This window comes from Mesoplodon bidens, assembly GCF_964165515.1.
Source record: "Mesoplodon bidens genome assembly, chromosome: 10".
Lineage (NCBI taxonomy): Eukaryota > Metazoa > Chordata > Mammalia > Artiodactyla > Ziphiidae > Mesoplodon > Mesoplodon bidens.
In genome coordinates, this window is record NC_138172.1 from 60,081,568 (window position 1) to 60,104,254 (window position 22,687).

The 22,687-nt window shown below is 36.5% G+C and overlaps 1 pseudogene across 1 annotated transcript; it reads right to left on the reverse strand.

The window, feature by feature from the left end:
• Window positions 1-20,323: 20,323 nt before the first annotated feature.
• LOC308623888 (6-phosphogluconate dehydrogenase, decarboxylating-like) lies at window positions 20,324-21,951 on the reverse strand (annotated as a pseudogene). The gene has a single exon. The product of its transcript is annotated as a 6-phosphogluconate dehydrogenase, decarboxylating-like (transcript).
• Window positions 21,952-22,687: the final 736 nt, after the last annotated feature.

Consider the following 22,687-nt stretch of genomic DNA (forward strand, 5'->3'; position numbering starts at 1 on the left):
CTCCACAACGGGAGAGGCCACAACAGTGAGAGGCCTGCGTACTGCAAATAATAATAATAATAAAAATAAAGGAAGAAAGAAAAAAGAAAAGAAAACCACACCTGGCCACTAGCACAGAGGGATGACGAGTGATATTTGGGAGAGAACAGGAGGAAAGTGTCTGGCTGCTGTTCATATTCTACCTCTTGACCCAGATGATGGTTACAGGTATTTTCACTGTGTGAAAAGTCATAGAGTGTGCATATTACTGTTTGTATATTACACTTCAAATTATAAGTTTAAAAATGACTCTAAATGTTTGTTTCTTGTTTAGTAAGCTACTAACTTCCCTCCCCTGCCCAATGGCCACTGAGTCTCATAGAAGGAGGAAAGATAGATAACACTTTAGAAAAAATGGAATATAACATAATATAGGAAGTGAAAAGTAAAATCTGTCCCTTCCTGCTCGACAGATTTCTGAAAAAAGAAAGACAGGAATAAGGGGGAGTGAATACAGTACACATCTTTGTTTCACTGTCTCCTAGTGGAGTTCCAGGTGGGAATGTCTAGTAAAATATATTAAACCATGTTTAGGAAGACCAGGACCACTGGGAAAATTGTATTGGGTTGGGCAAAAAGCTCATCTGTTTTTTTTCTGTAAGGTAGCTCTAGTAGCACTTAGTTGTCTTTAACTTCATTCAAAACAATTTTGTTAGATTGTACTGTGACAGCTGTCATATCAGAGTGCATTTAAAAAAAATAAAATTGGTAAATGTAGAGCCATTTTAATATTGAAGATGGAAGAAAAAAAGCAACATTTTCAGCATATTATGCTTTATTATTTCAAGAAAGGTAAAAACACAACTGAAATGCAAGAAAAAGATTTATGCAGTGTATAGAGAAGGTGCTGTGACTGATCGAACGTGTCAAAAGTGGTTTGAGAAGTTTCATGCTGGAGATTTCTCCCTGGATGGTGCTCCATGGTGGGGTAGACCAGTTGAAGTTGACAGTGATCAGATTGAGACATGAATTGAGAATAGTCAAGATTATACCACACAGGAGATAGCCGACGTACGCAAAATATCCAAATCAAGCATTGAAAATAATTTGCACCAGGTTGGTTATGTTAATCACTTTGATGTTTGGGTTCTACATAAGTTAAGTGGAAAAAGACCTTCTTGACCGTATTTCCGCTTGCAATTCTCTACCAAAATGTAATGAAAATGTTCCATTTTTAAAACAAATTGTGATGGGCAATGAAAAGTGGATACTGTACAATAATGTGGAATGGAAAAGATGATGGGGCAAGCAAAATGAACCACCACCAACCACACCAAAGGCTGGTCTTCATCCAAAGAGGGAGATGTTGTGTATATGGTGGGATTGGAAGGGAGTTCTCTATTGTGAGCTCTTTCCAGGAAACCAGAGGATTAATTCCAATCCCAATTAGACCAACTGAAAGCAGAACTCAACGAAAAGCATTCAGAATTAGTCAACAGAAAACGCATAATCTTCTATCAGGATAACACAAGACCACATGTTTATTTAATGATCAGGCAAAAACTGTTACAGCTTGGCTGGGAAGTTCTGATTCATCCACCATATTCACCAGACATTGCACCTTCGGATTTCCATTTATTTAGGTCTTTACAAAATTCTCTTAATGGAAAGAATTTCAATTCCCTGAAAGACTGTAAAAGCACCTGGACCAGTTCTTTGCTCAAAAAAGATAAGTTTTGGGAAGATGGAATTATGAAGGGAATTATGAAGTTGCCTGAAAAATGGCAAAATGGTGAATATGTTGTTCAATAAAATGGTGAAAATGTGCCTTTTATTTTTCCTTAAAAACTGAAGTCACTTTTTGGCCAACCCAATAGGTACTGCTCACATTCTCCCCCTGTCGTGTGCAGGCAGCTTACATCCTCTAGGAGAGAATCCTTTCACAGAATTAATGGCAATGTGGAAGGGGGCTCAGTGCCATGCTGGGGCAGATGTCGAGGTGAATAACCCAAGGGAGGTGGCAGCCCTCTGGTTTCTGTGCTGTATGTGCAGGGGACCCACGAGCTGCCCCATGCACAAGGGAGAGGTGAGCGGAGAGGGGGAGGGGGTGTTTCAGGAGAAGCAGAACCTCACGTCAGGACAGAGGGGCTGCTGTGCATGGGGTTTGCTGTTCAAGGCATGAGCTCCTGGGGGCGGGGGTGCCAGGAATCATCCCAAAAGCCAGAAGGCATCAGTGGCATCACTCACACCACAGTGTTCACTGGTACAAAGGGCAGAACTGAATCAGCACCAGCCCACAGAAATCACTGAGCTTCTATGAGTGTCTAGAGGACAGGCAAGGATGCAAGGCCCCCCTGCCCTTCCACAACTGGGACAAAATAGCCCCCTTAGATCTCCAGCATGCAAAGTGGGAGGGAGTGGGGTGGGTGCAACTGTAAAACAGGAAGAAGTTCCCTAGAGAGACTGAGCAGTTTTAATGAGCTCAGTCATTTCCAATAAAGAATTTCTTTTGAATAGACTAGTTATTTAAACAGAAACAATACTGTATGAGCTGGCACATAAAAAAAAACATCAATTACAATAGGAAATGAAAATGCTACATATTTTTTAGCATATCAGAAGATAGGGTATCAATTTATGACCCCACTACATCAAAGAAACCAATTAAATAACATATACCATTTCATACCTTCTAAACTAACCAAAAGCTAAAATAATAATTCCAAATGCTATTAAAATTATGGTAACAGTATTGCACTTATACGCTGATGACAGAATAAACTACAACATAATTTGGCAATAAAATTCATGAATTATAGGTAGATCCATGATAATATACTTTCCTAAGGATATAGTTCATGAAAATCCATTACAGCATTATTTATAAAATGAAGTAATCAAGAACAAATTAAATGGCCAGTAGCAGGAAATAATTTAATAAATTCTAGTACATCAACTCTGTGGAATATTAGACATCCATTAAAATGTAAAATTATTAAAAACTGCATTGGTATATAGAATTATTTAGTGGAAAAATAGAATATAAAAGTATATATTCTATACACCTACTACTATATAAAAATTCTGTATGCATTTGAAAAAATCTGGAATAACAATGAAAAAGTAAACATAGTTTAGCCATAGAGAGTAAGAGAAAAGATGGTTTCCTTTTAAAAGTATATTTTTGTCATTGTAATAGTATTTTAAAATTTTAAATACAAAATAAGAGCCAATCTCCATTACTGGAAACCAGATTCTGACTTTATGCCTAGATTCCGTCAATTTGCTGCCCTCTTTCCAAGAAAGCAGAGTAGAAGACTTCAGACCCTATAACCCCATTAATCTGGGTTTCATTCTTGATTTAGCCACCCATTAACCGTGAGACTACAGGCAAGTCACTTACCCTCTCTCTGGCCCATTGTCTTCCTCTGTAAAACAGGATTAGTAGTACCTACCTAACAGTGTGATAGAGAGGATTAAATAACTTTTCATATTAAAGCACTTTTTCTAAGTCCTAATAATTAGTAAGCATTCTGAAAGTTAACCGTTGTTGTTTCCTTACTGTCATTTTTGTTGTTTTCTTTTGTTGGGTGATGGGGACAATACATCATGGTTCATGAACAAAGCATGTGGCAAACACTGAGTGATTCTTGAATTAGCTTCAGAATCTAATGGAAGAGTCTGAGTGCACCTGTCTTTTTGCTTTGATTCTTTTTATTTGTTTGCAGCATAGTTAATGTATACAATCTCTTCTGTTGGTATTGAATGAGTAATTTTAGTAGCAAACAAATTAACTTATTTAGAATTGGAATTTTCTTTCTTCTTGGTGGTGTCTTAAAGCAAAATAAATAATGAGTCCATGCAGCTGACTGATGATGTTCAGGAAAAAATGTTTGAGCATCTGAACTTCCCACTTTTCAACATATGTTGTATTTGTTGTCATCAGGCAAGCAGAAGGGGTATCTTCACCTTCATGTACATCAACTACATTTACTAACAATCACCATCAGTGATCTTTGAATGGTCCACAGAGACATTAAGACCACAATCAATCTTTTCACACTGGAACATGAATTTTATAGGCTCTCTTACTCTCCAATCATCCTACATGTGTACTGAAATGAAATTATATGGGAATTTACTTAAAATAAGCTTTTATGCTTTCCTTCCCAAGTTCTTTTCTTCATAATATACTCTTTAAGTGAGAAAAATGAACGCCCCAGATAACAATTATCTGAATGAAAAATAATCAAAATATGTTCTGGTCTTCCTCTTCCCTTCTCTAAATGTTTCTTCCCTCCCATAACTAACCTCTCCCTTTCTCTATCTCTCCTGCCTTTTCCCCACATGTATTCCCTTTAGACTCTGAGCATGTAGATGGGTGTGAGCCATTCATTATATGTCTCTGCTGACTCTTGCCATAGAGAGTGGATGACATGAGACACCATTAGTGAAGACTCAGTAATACAAACACCGTAATCTCAGTACCTTTAACCAACAACAAGGTGTATTTATCATGGATGCTCCTGGTCTCTCCTGATCTGGCTAGGGCTCTGCCCTGGGTCGTCCTCATTCTGGGAACCAAGCTAACACAGCAGCTATTGTCTGTATTCACCATATCATAGAGAAAGGCTGAGGCAAGTCACACTTCTGCTTTGAACCCTTCTTTTCAGAAAAGACCTGGATCACTTCTTACATTTCACTGGCAAGGCAAGTCACCTGGACACAATTAACTTCGAAGAGCAGGAATTTTCCATTCTATAGACCTCAAGAAGGAGAATCACAAATATCTGTGAATAGCATTAATGACTATTGCAAAGTACAACCCTAAACTAGAGATGGCGTGATTTCTTATGGCTGCATGATCAGTACCAAAAAGCGTGATCCCTCCCGGTAATTACCATTTTAAGCTAATAGTTATTCCTTCATTGAAAACTAAATTTTTTATAATTATTCTTTCTTTTGTATTCTTTCTTAATCAAGGAAAACAGTTTTAAAAGATGACAAATCTATACCTCCTTCAGACATCTAAAATAACATATTTTCTGCTCTTCATGGCAAAAGAGTTTAGAACCAAACTGTGTGTACATGTTGGTTGGTTGGTTTCTGTGGTGGGTTGGTTGGTAGGTTGATTATGTTCAATGTAGGTCCTGCCCAAAGCTTACGAAACCAATCAGTAATGAAAGCTGTGGGAAGAATATCCCTGAGAAGCCAGAGGTGTTTACCTAACAGAGCTAAGTGAAGTCTAGAGAAAAAATTAGAGCTTTTATTCCATTACATGGACATTTGGGATTAGAGTAATAAAAATTACCCAACGTGTTTGATATGATTTATGCCATGTAATAATTTTCCAGTAAATGGTGAAAGTGTTATGATCAGCATGGAAAAGCACTGAAACCTATTTTACTTTCAGGTGGTTTTCTTCAATAGTCTGATTTTGAGCACATCCATGTTTGTTTTGTTTCTGAGATAAAAAGACATTTTGACTCCACACATAAATAAAATAAACAGTTATTATCTGACAGATTATTAATTATTTGTTTATATGGTCTCCATTGGAGCCCTCTAAACCTAGGGAATCCTGTTTAAGCACTAACATTTATTTATTTCTACTTTCACCTCACTTTTACAACTTTTTCTATGCCTGTAAGAACACTTTTCCCCAAAGATCTCAAATAAATACTTAAATAAAACTATAATATAAGCATAGCTATAAAGAATGCATTTAATTTCAAGGGCTGCTATAAAGAATTTTACAAAAGGCATGACAGGGTCCTTTTATTGTCCCCAATTTCATTCCATAGCCTTCCTAACAACTCTCCTGAGAACAGAGATGGGCTAGTGTCAATCGTTTTTGTCAATTCACCCTGTTACAAAAGAAGAACATTATCCTGACATTATGGGCATTGTTCTAGTTATTTGCAGGGTCTCTATTGTACCTTTCTCTCAAATATAGTACTGAACACAGATGTAATTTCTGAAAAACCTGCAAGTATTGTTGGCATTAATGTGATAAGTTCAAATTTTGTCTAGGTAAGCTGAAAAGAAAACAACCCATTAACTAAAAACAAATGTCTCCGAGAATAAGCACCAGCCCCCAGACTAGTTGCAAATTGGGAAAGGAGACTTTTTGTTTCTCCTCCTCTGAAAGAGCCTCCCAATGAAAGCCCATCTGGACTGGCTGTTACTCAAATATCTGTCAACGTTTCTATGGTTAGTTATGAGATAATTACCCCTTCTGAATCAGGATATACCAACTTTGGGTCCACAGGTTTCAGAGTTCTACAAATGATCTGTTAAATTTTTAAATTTTGTACTTTTGTGATGGTTATAATAAATAAAAACAAAAAACCTAGGCAAAAATGGTGGAAGGGTTGCCCAATCGCAGGACGCATGCTAGTCTGGGAGTTCCAAACGCCCCACATCACTGGCCTTGGTCATCATCTTGGACCCAGGCATTGCCCCTGAGTCACAAACAGATCTCATTTGGGTCTAAGAAATGGTTCCTGCTTCCTACTGTGACCTCACAGGGTCTCCATGGGAGAGCCAGAGTCTCAGAGAGATTGGATATAGCACTTCTCAACCCTCCAGACCCCCATCTACCTTCTTCCCTCCTGTGTTAGCATCAGACAACCATCCAATCCTCGTCTCTGCTTTTGACCTGCTGGGAAACCAGACAAAGTGCTCTCAGTGACAGAAGACCAAGAGCAAAGACAGGCTCTGGTCTGACGCCAGCTTGGTAAGAAATGGATTGACCTTGAGCAGCTATTTAATCTAAGCCTCAGTTTTCCTACATTCTAAATGGGAAAAAACTACAGGGATTTTTGAGGCTTTTATGTAAAACTATGTAAAGCACCCAATACAGTAACCAGCATGGTAGGTGCTCAAAAGAATAACTATTACACAATAATTAAATTAGAGACACTAAAACTGTTTAAATACCTAAAGTATAAGATACATGGCTTTGTCAAAGGCATTTTAGGGCTGCGTGTCTCAGAGGGTGATTTCCACCCTACCCTGAATTCCAGGCTATGTTTCCAGCTCTGAGAAGCCAAGACTTCAATGAAGGTGGGCTGTTTTGTAGGCCATTCCTTGTAGTTTATGGGGCACTTAGTCTAAACACATAATGGAGGCAACCTGCCTCATGTGATTTCCAGTAATTAAAGATGACACTAATATAACAATGTGTTTTGAAATTTTGTTTTAAAAAATAGGAATTCTCTAAGTTAGTGGGTAGACTTTATCAATGTCTAAACTGAAATTATATCTCAAATAATTATATTTCCTATAATTTTTTGTGAGTGTCCCACCTTTATTTAGAAAAATAATTATAGGAAACTAGAATTGTGCTAGAAGAAGCCAAAGATGATTGCACAAATCCAGGCAAAAAAAAAAGTTACTGAAGAGTGAATAGGTTTATTAAGCATCTCAATTTCCAGATACCTTCACAAGCATCTGGCAGGTGCTGGATCCTAGGCCATATGATAGGATATGGAAGAGAGGGTTTACTAGTTATTTAAGTCAAGAATAGCACCAAACATCCAGGCAAGTTGTTTGGTTTTGCTTTCTTTTAATGGGTTTTCAAATGTAGACCAGCATAGGAAACTTCCAGTAAGTTGCATTTGTAATCGTTATATCATCAGTCTTTAAATTTCTTCAATTGGTTTTAAAACAAATCTGTAGATACAGAGAAGTCTGTATCTTCTCTTTATTTATGACTTAAGCTAATTTGTAAAGATTCAGCACTTTCTCTTTGTATGTCAATCCTAACATCCATCTCCACCAGTACCCCCACTCCAAATAGACCGAGATTCTTGGCAGCAAATATCAGACTTGGCAACTTTGATATCAATAGTTTCTACACAATAAATATTGAAAGGATAAATAAATGAATAACTATAAGAATGACAAAATGCAAAGTAACTAAAATTTTGTTCAAGTAGACTGAAATGATACTAATACAACCTAAGTCAAAAGATAAGGAATACCAAAATTAAGCAGCTTTATTATTAAAAGCTATGTTGCAAGGTAAAGAGGAAAAACTACTCCTGCCAAGAAAATGAAGGCAATTCTCAATTGTGAGTTAAAGATTTATAGAAGTGCAGATACAATGTTCTGTTACTGGAAGGTGTTGGCAAGAGATCCCAATTAAGGAAGATTTCTAAGATGAGTAGAAGAAATTAAAAAAAGAAAAAAGAAAAAAAAACCACTCTTGATGCTTGTCCTCTCATTCTTAATTTATTTTTACCTTATACCTATAGGATCAGCTTTATCATAGAAAGGATATTTTAAAATTCATATGGTTTTCTTATAAAATGTTTTCAGATGACAATTTTATTCATTCTTAAAATACATATTTTATAATCTATTGTAAATCATATGTGAAATATTCACACATACCTAGAAAACATTAGTATTTTGTTTTGTATCTGAAAAGAGCTAATTACAGAATCCAATAGTCAAATAATCAGACATATCATTGGTGGATAGCAAGCTGAACACCATTGGCTCTAAAGGCTGGAGAGCCTAACCTTGGTTTAAGATTAATTTTATCCTGAATTTGGAAGAATTTTACAGAGGTTAGAAAAGCTTTCATAAGAAGAATGTTGAGAATCTAATCTATGATGCAACAATTCCACCCTGAGTATTTATTCAAAAGAAAGGAAATCACTACCTTGAAAAGACATCTGCACCCTCATGTTCATTGCAGCATAATTTACAATAGTTAAGATAGGGAAGCAACCTAAGTGTCCATTGATGGATGAATGAATAAAGAAAATATGGTAGATACATAGATTGGAATATTATTCAGCTTTAAAAAGAAGGAAATTCTGTCATCTGCAACAACATGGATGGACCTTGAGGGCATTATGCTTACTGAAATAAGTCAAACAGAGAAAGACATATGCTGTATGATCTAATGTGTATGTGGAATCTAAAAACCAACAACAAAAACTCATAGATACAGAGAACAGATTGGTGGTGGCCAGAGGCAGTGGTTAGAAAGTGGGCAAAATGGGTGAAGGTGGTCAAAAGGTACAAATTTCCAGCCATAAGATAACTAAGTCATGGGGGTGTAATGGTGACTATAGTGAAAAAAACTATGCTGTATATTTGTAAGTTGGTAAGAAATTAAATCTTAAAAGTTCTCATCACAAGAAAAAAAAACTTTGTAACTCTCTGTGGTTGATAGATGTTAACTAAGCTTATGGTGGTAATGATTTTTCAGTGCATACATATACCAGATCGTTAGACTGTACACCTAAAACTAATTCAATATTATATATTGATTATATCTCAATAAAAAAGAAGAATCTAGCTTAAAACAAACAAAAAACAGAATATAAGTTTGAATAAGATTTAGAACAGATATCATGAACCTGTCATCTCCCTTTGAGTTACTTTTTGTTTACATGTGTGAAATAAAATTATTATGACAAACTTTTTATAATGATACTGTGACAATTAAATTAGACAATAGTAACATATGACGTTTATATTTTTTAGAAGGTAAGTGAAAATATATGAAGCAAAAGGAGATTCCCATTAGAAGTCTGATACTTTTGCTTTAATCAGTTCCTTTCTTCAGCATATATTTATTGAGCACTATTATACACCAGTCATTGTGGTAGATGCTGAAAATCACCAAATTATAATCCTCACAATGACCTAATGAAGTAAGTATTATCCTCTAAACTAGACATCAGGGACTTCCCTGGCCGTCCAGCTGTTAGGACTCCATGTTTCCACTGCAGGGGGCACGGGTTCAATCCCTAGTTGGGGATCTAAGATCCCGCATGCTGCATAGTGTGGCCAAAAAAAAAAAAAGAAGAAGAAGAAGAAGAAAGAGAAAAAGAGAAAAAAATCAAAGACTTAGCATGAAAAAAAGTCTCAAAAATAAAATAGAATAGACACCAAAGTCTTGGGATATAGTTGACACACATTATATATTTTTCAAGTGAATGAACAAATGAAAAAATGGTTCTGATAAAGAATATTAAGTAACTGACCCCAAAACACTCATGACTTAAATCCAGTTTGTTCTGGCTCCAGAAGTGATATCATTAATCAAGAGAGGGTGGGGAGAAATATATAGATACATAGATGCACGTACCAGAGTCACAAAAGCCCTCCCTCCTTCTAGGACCTGGAACTCCAATGCCCACACTCCCATTGTGATCTACAGAATTGCTGAAACTTCTGCTCAGATGCTCAGCCTCTCAGTCAGGACTGAGGGAGCAAAGCAATGCCAAATATGTCTCATCTTATTGTTCTTTTAAGATCTGAACTCCTCCTGTCCTTATTACCTGGGTAGTAATCCAAGGTGTTTAAACTGATATTTTATGTTTTAATCAGGTTTCTAGTTGTTTTCAAGCTACATTTCAGATTATCAGTGTCAGAAATCAGAGCTGGGAACTTGAAAGCAAAGCAGGTTGCAATACTAAACACAAATTTTTAAATTTAAATAACAAATTTCCTGGTTGGTCTTTCCCCCATTAGTAAAAGTCTAAAAATTTTGGCAAAAAAATGTTATCAGTATATCACCAAGTATGATCTCCAGAGTTACTGCATTCGACATACTGAAATATTTAGTAAACATATAGTTTCTGAGTCCCATTCCAAAGGTAATGAATTAGAACACTGGGGATAGAACAGGGAATTTTTATTTTTAATTAATTAACTCCCTGGCCTATTCTTATATTCATTGAAATTTCAGACTTCAGGTCGTGCTGTGTGCAAAGAAATAGTTTGACTACATAAGATATTTGCTTATCATTTGGTGAAGAAAAATCACAGGCTTTAAAAATGTATTTTCACAACACGAACTTCTTATAATCTGATATGCTTAACAGTATAATACAGAGTTAAATAAAAGCTCAAATTTGTTAACTTTGTTTTAGACAGCTATCTGCAAAACACACTGTCATTTTTATGTTCAAATGAAGATTTTAATCCTCAAAAAGAAATGAAATCTATGCATTTATGATAACCCAGAGTTTTCATAGTCTCATATTGTTATTTTGTTTTGTATTTTTTCCTAAGGTAAAGTTAAAACAAAATTCGAAGGAATTAGAATTTTTAGTAAAAGTTTTAGAGAATAAAGCCTGGGGCTTATGACGTGGTTTTATGCATTCCTATTGCCAAACTGCAATTTTTTTCCTCAAAGTAAAAGCTACTGAGTTTAAACATTACAGTGACTGATGATAATTAGAGCTTTGGTTTCCAGATATTTTCTAAATAGAAAATTTCAGAAGATATTTTGCAATATCTATTAAGAAGCTCATAGGTACAAGTTTATTGACACTTTTCAAGATATAGAAAAAGCTGTTTTATCATCTATTTCTTTAGTGGATAAGTTTTGTTTTGGAGAGAAGTGTTTGTTTTTTGGTTTTGTTGTCTGTTTATTTCTTGGTAAGGCCAAACTAATTCCAGCCACCAAGGATATTGATAACAATAATAAATTTAAATCAGAAGGACTTTAGTATGAAATACAAACTTACTTCAAACAAGTGGTGGTATTAGCCTTATAGAGAAGATACTGGAGCATCCAGTCATGAAATAAGTTATGATAAAGTTTCAGAAATTAACTTAGAGTGAAACTAGAACCTAGTAGTAAAGTATGCCATAAAATCGGATGAATTATAGTACCTTAGTGTGCTCTCACACACAAAGCCTAAACTTGTCTATTGTCTCAGCTTCCATGAGAATATCATTCATCTGCAGTAGTATCATGAGGTGGCGAAGAGCCCAAACTTTGGAGTTAAAGCCCAAGATCTGCCCCTAACCAGCTCTGAGGTCTTGAGAAAGTGACTTACTCTCTTTTAACCTCAAATTCTTTATTTATAAAATGGGAATAATAAGAGCTCTAACTCACAGACATGTCGAGCAACAAATAAAATAATATAAAATATTTGCCAGAAAGCCTGGCACATAGGAAATGCTCAATAAAAGCTAGCTTAACATTTTCCCTTGATTCTTTCAGTTCTCTAGTTTTTCATGGCATATTATGTATTTTTGAGTCACTCCACAAATAGTCAAAGCAGAAAAAAATGTCAATAACTTAAAATTTGTTTTTAGCAACCCATTATGTTTTTTGTCATTTCCCTTTATTTGTATTTTCCCCACAAAATATCTGCTCTCTCTGATGCTTTCTAATTATCTATGCCCAATATTGTATCCTCCACTCGAATTTACCTCCCTTTCTAAGCATAGAAAAATGTTCTTTCTATTTTTGTCAGTATTTTCCCAATGTGTCATTCCCAAACAACTTCATCATGAAATATTAAAAGGTGATCATGTTAAGACATGTAACACTTGTATAAGCATGTATTCAAAGTGCATCCTTAGAAAATATGTCCCCTTCACTACTCAAATATCTCCCTCTCACCTCCTTTTATCCCTGGGTTTTCACCCTTTTGCTGCCACATATTCTTTCATCTCTGGGTACCCAAGTCCTCTCCATCCTTCAAATACACATTTCCAAACCTGCTATCATGAATATTTCCCTGACCATTTTCCTCAAAAGTAAAATTTACTCTTTGAAGTATTATCTGAATTTTTCAAATATGTATTTAGTCTTTAAATTATTTCTAACCTTGTTACATAACAATTCACTTTTTTCCTCTTTCTCTAGATACAGTTCATTGAATACAAAAACTCTTATTTTTTGTTTGCAGAATCTATACACAGTGTTCACTGTAGTAGAAGGACATTACTTTGACTCCTAGCTTGTCTGCCTCTTAACTGTTTGATTTCACACAAGTTACTTAAGCAATCTGAGTCTATTCCCTTACCTATAATATAGGGACCCCCATACTTACCTGGCAGGGTGATGATAAAGAGAATTAAGTGAGATAATGTCTGTAAAGTGCCTCACACATAAGAGGCACACAAAAAAATGGTAGCTTTTACTGTAATGATCATAGATAATGCTCATTTACAGCTGTTCATTTGATTTTTTGGCTTAGATCAAAGCAGTAACTTTAATATTCAGAATCCTAGGGTAGGACGTTAGAAGAGTTATCTTTGGATAGGCAACTTCATTAGAGAATTGTGTTAAATAAAACCATAACATGACTACCCAGTCTGAGTAACACCTGTCAATCTAGGATTAACTTGACTGCTCTAAAATGACAGCATATTTGTATCATTTTTGAGATGATGACAGTGAATGATACATGATGATGCAGAAAACTATATGTCACTAACACTGACTTCAATAAAAATGTTGAGTCAGTTGTCTCTCAACAAATTCAGTAGTCTATTTTTTAAGGTCTTTTTAAATTTAAAATTATAATTTTCAATGTTTCTATTAAATCTTTTCTTTTCATGTTAACATATGGCTCGTTATCTTTTACCTCTAAGCCAGCCTAACCATTTAAAATTATTTTATATTTCTTTGACATCAGTTAATATTATGAACTATCAAAAAGAATAATTCTTCTGAAACCTCTAATAGCAAGACAAATTTTTATTTTGTATATTATATTTTGGGAATATACAAAGTGCTTTGAACAACTTGTGGTGTAATTAAAAGTGTCTTTTCAAAGATCATCATTTGCTCAGTTTAAATGATATGTCAATTCAATGTCATGAGTGGAGAGTGTTCTTACTTTATACTAAATTTAAAAACAACTTTTTCATATTACAAAACAAAACTTCACTGTAAAAAAATATATTTATTGATTTCTGGTTTCCAGTTCCACATGTAGGAAAACTTGAAAGTTGTCACTCTGCCCTAGCAAGTAAAAAGCTGAACAGACCGAAAAATCAACAACTCTTCTTGGCTCCATAATAAAGGGGAGGACACGGGACAAACTGCCACCCAAGATTGGAAAGAGAGACAGGTGAGTACAGGAAGTCAAGTGAATACTGGAGCAGAGGCTTAAGAGCAGAAACCATGGGAACCAGGGCCAGGAGAGGAAAACATGATGGTAAGTGACAGATTGCTGGTGGCTCAGTGTAGATAAGTCTGAGAGTTAAAACCTCCAGTGGGAATCCATTCATGAGGCGGTCCCCACAGTATTGTATTACATACAGGAGCATAACCTGGTTCTCACAGTAAATATCTGAGAAAAATCCACTTGCACTTCCAGCAGGGCAAGGGAAAAGGGAACTAGTTTGAAATGTACCAGAGTACTCTGTAATAACCAGAAATTACAGACCAATGTTTCTCATGAACAGAGATACAAAAAACTTCAACAAAATATTAGCAAATCATATCCAACAATCTATAAAAAGAATTATACACTACAACCAAGAAGGATTTATCCCAGGTTTGCAAGACTGGTTCAACATTTGAAAATCAATTAATGGAATCTATTACTAAATAGCTAAAAAAAAAGAAACACAGGATCATATCAATAGATATATAAAAAAGCATTTAATAAAATCCAATACCCTTTCAAGATAAAAATTATAAAAGGGAACTTCCTCACCTTGATAAAAAAAATATCTGTAAAAAACCAACAGCTAACATTATATTTAAGCAACTCAAAGCTTTCCCACTAAGATAAGAACGAATGCAAGGCTGTCTCTTCTCAAAACTCCTTATCAACATCATACTACTGGAATTTCTACTTAATGAAATAAGACAAGAAAAGGAAATAAAAGATATATAGATTGGGAAGTAAGAAATAAACTGACTGTTTACAGATGGCACGATCATCTATGTGAGAAATCTGAAAAAATTAACAAAACAAAAAAACCTGCAATTAATAAGCAATTATAGCCTGCCCTTTCCCTGTCTACACTATCTCCCAATCATAATTATTCTGATTTCTATTCCCATAGATGAGTTGTACCTGTCAACTTCATATAAATGAAAGCATATTATGTATTCATTTGCACCTGGTTTCTTTCACTCAGCAAAACATATTAAAAATGTATTCATGTTTTTGCATGTATCAGTATTTTGTTCTCTTTATTGCTGAGTAACAATAGCCCAGAGTATGAATATACCACAGTTTATTAATTCATTTTCATACTGATTAACATTGATTGTTTCCACTTTAGGAATTTGCCCTTTAAATTGCTTGGCACTTCTGCTAAAAATCAAGTGACATTATCTGTCTCTTTCCAGGCTTTCTGTTCTATTTCATTGAATTATTTATCTATCCTATGCCAAAAACACTCTTGTCTTAATTACTCTAAGTTTATAGTAAATCTTGAAATGTGTTCATGTGTTTTTTTCAGTTTTCTTCACGATCACCTTGCTGTTCTGGGTCCTTCACATTTTCATATTTATTTAGGAGTCATCTTGTCAATTTCTACCAGAGAAACTGCTGGGTTTTTATTGTGATATTGAATATGCAAATCAACTTGGAGTGAATTAAGATCATAGCAGTACTAAGTCTCCAATCTCTGAATATGGTATATCTTTCCGTTTGTTCAGGTCTTCTTTAATTTCTCTCAATAGTGTTTTCGTTTCAAGTGTCCTCACTTTACACTAGCTTCCTGCGGTTTTACCATGTGTGGTGGCTTTAAAACATGTCCACAAATTCTTCGCTACTCCTCACTTCAAGAGTTGAGATTAATTCCCCTCCCTGGAGTGAGGCCTGGGTTTAGTGAGTTCCTGCTACTGAACAGAATATGACAGAAGTGATGGTGTGTAACAAAAGGACTTTGCAGCTTTCTTCTTGGACCTCTTAGATCACTTGCTCTGGGGAAGGCCTATCTACAAGTCCTGAAGACACCCAAGCAGGCCTACAAAGAGGTCTCATGGAAAAGACCAGAGGCCTGCCAACAGCCATGTGATTGAGCCATCCTGGAAATGGATCCTGCAGCTCCAGTCAAGCCCAGATGATGTCACTCTGGCTGACAGCCTGACTGCAGCCTTGGGAGGGGAGGGCCCAGAGCCAGAGCCACCCAGCTAAGCCACTCTTGAGTTCCTGACCCACAGAAACTGGGAAATAATAAATGTCTGCGCTTTAATCTGCTAACCTGTCATAGAGTAACTCGTTGTAAAATAATAGATAACAAATACAGGTATAAAAATGAAATTTCATATGTGTGTGGCATGGGGGCTGGATGTATTTAAATATTAATAGTATTAAGTTACCTGGTTGGTGAGAATATGAACCATTTATATATTACATTTTACATTTCTATGTGTGAAAAATACATAATAAGTAAAATGGAAAAATAAACCTTGACACATAGTCCTAAGAATTCTATCACCAAAATCAAGGAAGTTATTTTGCAAGGCAAAAAAATTATAAACTACTTACTGGTCTTTATCAGAGTGTTCTCTCAGTGATGAGACATTATCATTAGGTCAAATTTGTGATAATAATAAACAGAATAGTTGCATAATTCAAATTTCAATTGTCCTTAGTGAACAATCCTTTCTCAAATGTTATTGCAAGTTTTATATTATGCTGGTTTTTCTTGGTTTAGGGAGCAAGAATTTTTATTTGTCTTTACAGTTGCTCTAAGATTCATGGCTGTAGAGTAGGCAAGATAGAAAATATATACAGACTAGGATATGTGAAGTGAGACAGTCTATAAAAATAACATAAAGTCATCTGCTTTGTGGCTCTGTACACTTTATCTTATTTTGAGGGCATACACACTTGTGTATAGTCTGAAATTGACATTTTATATCTTATTATATATATACACATATATGTTCATATATATAATTTTAAACTATTTTTAAAAACTCATCCAAGCTTTGTAACATAAGAGGTACTTAGAGGAAGGTGGAAGAAAGAATTGAATTACTTTGATCAAATAATCCCAGATTTAGTAGAAATTCTGTAAACAGGGTGATCATATAATTGTCACCCATTCCAAGACACTTTTGAGAGTAAAGGGGGATGATTAATTGAGCTAAAACAACAGGAATAAACTGGGACTGTGCTGTGTGAAATAGGACATATATCACCCTATCTTTGAAGCTTGAACAATATTTACCCAGAAAGTAAGAAAATTTTACTTTTATCACCTCTCCTCTAAAAACTCCAAGGAGCTCATATCTAAGATCACTTCTACAAATTTGATGATAGAATTTAGTCCATCATATTTAGATTTGCCAACTGTAACACACTTTTCATGAGATTGATCTTTTTAGTATGGTTATAAACAAAATAACTGTCATCAAAATTAAGTACAGCCCATCTTTACAAATGAAACCCCTAAGAGCTTTTCGGCATTTTTGAAAGCTAATATCCCTGCCAGGGAATATTACAGGGAATGTAATACTGAAGATTGGTACAGCACTTGAAATGTATAATTATAGCTGTTAAATACTATGAAATCTGAGCCAGGAAATTGAGTAATCTTGTGAATGAAGATGCTATAAATGTGATAGAACTGAAATGAAGAGTAAGAAAAATGGATGGGACATTAGAAGAAAGACAAATAGGAAGACAGATGTGATGCTTGTTAATAAACGTGCACTCACACACACACAAACTCATCACTGAGTTTCCTGTGGAAAATATTACTTAAAATGCCACCTGGCAAGCATAAAGTACAATTTCACTTCCACCATCCACCACTTTTTCTTCTAACACAGATATCTGAACTGTTTAAATGAATTTACTGTCTACTATTTTGGATGAGTCTATCTAGTATAATTCTATTATGAAAAGTCATAGTTCTTTTTTATATTTAGCATTAAAGCATTTTGAAACTATTTAAAAGCTATTCTTGAAGGGTTGTGGTAGCTTCCAGTTGGCAATTGCATTGAAATGCTTTTTAGGTATCATTTGGGTTACTATATTGATTAAAGCCAGCTCCCACTGAGATGGTGGAATTTGAAAATGCAGACTAAATCTGAGAAGATTATTGTGGTGCACTCTTCTTTCCAGGAAAGCAGCGCTAATCTCCCTCACCAATAGGAGATTGATATGGGTTAAAATGGGGACTATGGTGGGAAAGAAATATACATTAAATTGAGAATATGAGTTGATAAATATTTCTGGAAACCAATCTGTACATAGATTCAAATTTTCACATATAGATAACTTTGGATGTAGAATTGCATTTTTTTAGGAAATTGTTATAAGGTAAATAATAGGTAGGGCCTCCCTGGTGGCGCAGTGGTTGAGAGTCCGCCTGCCGATGCAGGGGATACGGGTTCGTGCCCCGGTCTGGGAGGATCCCATATGCCGCGGAGCGGCTGGGCGCGTGAGCCATGGCCTCTGGGCCTGCGCGTCCGGAGCCTGTGCTCCGCAACGGGAGAGGCCACAACAGTGAGAGGCCCGCATACCGCAAAAAGAAAAAAAAAAAAATAATAATAATAATAATAGGTAAATTGCAAAAACACAAACAAATTAGGACATATTTGTAGCACTTTTGACAATAGTGAATAATTAGAAACAACCCCAAAATCTAGCAATAAAGGTATGGTTCAGTTACAAATGATAATGTATTACACTGAGAGATGTCTACAAAGTATTGTTAAGGAAGAATTCAGGTTCAAGTTTGTATGCTGGTATGTGAATGCATGTGAACACCATTATTTCTCTCAGTAATAAACTGAAACATTTACTTCCTGTTCTATCAATTATAAACACATCACCCAGCTTCCTATCTTACCCTGATAACATGAGCTGCCATTACCTGTTCTTTTGCCCACTTTTCACCTCCCCACTGTCATCTGTATTTCTACTTTATCAAGGATGACAATATTTATGTTCTGTTTTATAAGTACATCTAATTGTTTTACATTTGTCTTCACTGTAAAACAATAGTGCTTGTACTATTATGCCTTTATAATTACAGGCTCTGCTTGAACAATAATTCAAAATCATAAAAACTGCAAACACTATAATATATTATTGTTTTTCCTGGCATGTCTAATGCTTTGTAAATTGCCTCTTTTTCCCCTTGCACCCTTTTCATAACCTCAGTACCTTTGTACTTTACTACAACTCTCTTCTAAACTCCCTCCCTTCCCTCCCCTTGTAGAACTCCCTGCAGGCATCTTGGGTTCTTGCCTCCATCCTGAAGGGCTGCTCTCTAGAAGTACTAAACAGTGTTCTTCCTGGAACTTCAGGTCCCTGCTCTTCTGGATTGCAACATCTCTTTCTGAATGTCATGCCTTTCCCTTTTTATGCTAATTTTTTGGAAAATGTCTTCAATTAACTTTCTAAGGAAAGACACCTAGGAAGTAAAGTTTATGAATCCTTGAATATGTATTTTGTATTCAGCTCTCAGATTTTATTTATTTCTAGGGAATTTTTTTTCTTTTTATTTCTATAAAGTAAAGGGAAAGAGAGAGAGAGATCTGAGCAGAAAGTAGGTCAAAGGGCCATGGAAGCACTGCTGTGTGGCAAATGGAATGTCCCTGTTTGTGGAGTCGTGGCACCTAACATATTCTCTTTTCTATAAAGAAAAGGAAATTCACCTGCATAATACAAAGGTTCCAGTTTGATTAAATTCCACAAAAACCTTTCCCTCCTATGTGATAAGTGCTGCTGCCTCTATCAGAGCAAACTTACTCTGCTTCCTGAATCCACAGGGGACATGTGTGAAACACCACCTCACAGAGCTGGCTCGCACTGTGGCGCACATGCTCAATTCCTGCTCCGTCCCAAAAGGTGAGGGCAGAGGGCATGATGGTTCTCACAGAACTACTTTACAAATAAACTTGGGTTGACTCTTCAGAGGAGTCTTTTACGACACTTTTTTAAGAGATCTGGTGGGAATGTAAATTGATACAGCTACTATGGAGAACAGTATGGAGGTTCCTTAAAACACTAAAAATAGAACTACCATATGACCCAGCAATCCCACTACTGGGCATATATCCTGAGAAAACCATAATTCAGAAAGAGTCATATACCACAATGTTCATTGCAGCTCTGTTTACAATAGCCAGGACATAGAAGCAACCTAAGTGTCCATCGACAGATGAATGGATAAAGAAGATGTGACACATATATACCATGGAATATTACTCAGCCATAAAAAGAAACAAAATTGAGTTATTTGTAGTGAGGTGGATGGACCTAGAGTCTGTCATACAGAAAGAGAAAAATAAATATGGTATGCTAACACATACATATGGAATCTTAAAAAAAAAAGATTCTGATGAACCTAGGGACAGGACAGGAATAAAAACGCAGACATAGAGAATGGACTTGAGGACATGGGGAGAGGGAAGTATAAGGTGGGGTGAAGTGAGAGGGTGGCATGCACATACATACACTACCAAATGTAAAATAGATAACTAGTGGGAAGCAGCTGCATAGCACAGGGAGATCAGCTCTGTGCTTTGTGACCACATAGAGGGGTGGGAGTGAGACACAAGAGGGAGGGCATATGGGGATATATGTATGCAATCGCCGATTCACTTTGTTATACAGCAGAAACTAACACAACATTGTAAAGCAATTATATTCCAATAAAGATGTTATAAATAAATAAATAAATAAAACTACTAGTAAATTAAAAAAGAGAGAGAGAGAGATCTGAGCAGAAAGTAGGTCAAAGGGCCATGGAAGCACTGCTGTGTGGCAAATGGAATGTTCCTGTTTGTGGAGTCGTGGCACCTAACAGAATCTGATCAGGCATTGTATGAAGACAAGGACACACTGGCACTATGGCCTGTCCAGTTAGTGTGGAGAAACAGTCCTGGTGTGGCCAAGAGTTCATAGGTCTGGACCCGAAAGTAATCTTGCTTTGCTGAGCCCGGGTTAGGTTGGCTGGCAGCATCTTGTGTCTGTATCCATCATAGAAGGAAAAAGCAGTGGTGAAGCAGAGCATGGGAATGCCTGTCTGGACACCAGTACTCACTGCCTGCCATCGGGAGTCCTGGCAGTTTCCACAGCCGACTTAAAGAAGTCATCTAGTAGTAGATTCGGAAGTCTTGGGTTTCGATCAAATGCATCTTTTATCTTTCCTAGGAATACACTCCTGCTGATGCAGCACCCCTTCCACATCAGGGCAATGCCACCATAGTTGAGCATCCAGCCAAATTCAGTGGCTGCCTGTCCTAGCAACATAAAGCCCTGAGCATAAGTGATCATCTTGGAAGCATAGAGGGCTTTTTGAATGCCCTCCAGGAATGATTCCTTATCTCCTTCAAACTGGATCTTTTGAGGTCCCTTCACCTTTCTGCTGGCTTGGATCCTCTCGTCCTTCAGAGATGATAAGCATCGAGCAAAGACCGGTTCTCTGATGAAGGTGACAGGGACACCGTACTCCAGGGCCGAGATGGTGGTCCACTTCCCAGCGCCCCTCTGCCCCTGCACTGTTCCTGATCTTTGGCAGCAGGTATTTGCCATTGGTATCTTGGAACTTTAAAATATTGGCTGTGATTTCAATCAGGAATGACTCTAGCCCTATCCTATTCCATTCCTCAAAAGCCTTTGCCATCTCCTCGTGCTCCACGCCCAGGACGTTTTTCATCAGGTAGTAGGCTTCACAGATCAGCTGCATGTCTCCATACTCTATCCTGTTGTGCACCATCTTCACAATGTGTCCTGCCCACTCATCTCCCACCCAGTCACACCAGGGTCCGCCAGTCCCCACTTTCACAGCAATGCCTTGGAAGATTGCCTTGATGTGGGGCCAAGCCTACTTATTCCCTCCCTGCATAAATGATGGGCCATACCACACCCCTTCCTCTCGACCACTAACTCCACTCCCCACAAACAAGATTCTCTTGGCCTTGGGGTCTCAACACTGTCTTGCAGTATCCCTGTATTTAGAATTTCCTCCATTGATGATGATGTCACCAGTGTCCAACAAGGGTACCAGTTTTTCAATAAAATCGACAGCCAGGGCAGTCTTCACAAGCAGGATGATTCGCCAAGGCTTCCTCAGCTTGGAGACCATCTCCTCCAAGGAGTGAGCACCAACCACCTTGGTGCCCTTCACCTCATTGGCCAAGAAATCATCAACTTTGGAGACTATCCTATTAAAAGCACAGACCAACAAGGCCATGGTTGTTCATATTCAAAATTAAGTTTTGCCCAGTTAAGCCAGTCCCGTCAGGGCAATATCAGCTTGGGCCATTGCAGTGGTGGCAGAGTGGGCTGGAACAAGGAGAGGCAAGGCGCAGATGACCCTCCTTAGGTATATTTTTAATATATTTTTTTCATTCCTTCATAATTTTGAAAGCATTTTTATTTAGAGACTGAATATACAAGTGGACAATGTCCGGATCATATATAAAAATAAAACTCTGACATAAAGAACAGACTTGTGGTTGCCAGTGGGGAGATGGGGGGAGGGGGAGAGTGATTCAGAGTTTGGGATTAGCAGATGAAAACTATTACATATAGAATAGATAAACAATAAGATCCTACCGTATAGCACAGGGAACTATACTGAATATCTTGTGATAAACCATAACAGAAAAGAATATAAGAAAAGAATACATATATGTGTATAAATGAGTCATTTTGCTTTACAGCAGAAATTAACACAACATTGTAAATCAACTACACTTCAATTAAATAAATAAACAAACAAACAAACAAATAAATAAATAAATAAAACTCTGACCCAAAATCTGTGGCAACCAGCCTAGGAAATGAAGCCATTATCTACAGAGCCAGGAAACCAGCCTACTATCTACAAGTCAGACTTGTAGGTCAGATCACTGTCTTTAAAAAAAAATCTAGGAAGATCAAACAATAAACCGTTAAAAAAAATTGACCCAAAATGGCCAGAATTTGATTAACAACTGACAGTTTCTCTAAGTCTTGTTCTCACTTTCAATTTAGTGCCAACCAGAGAAAGCCAAATA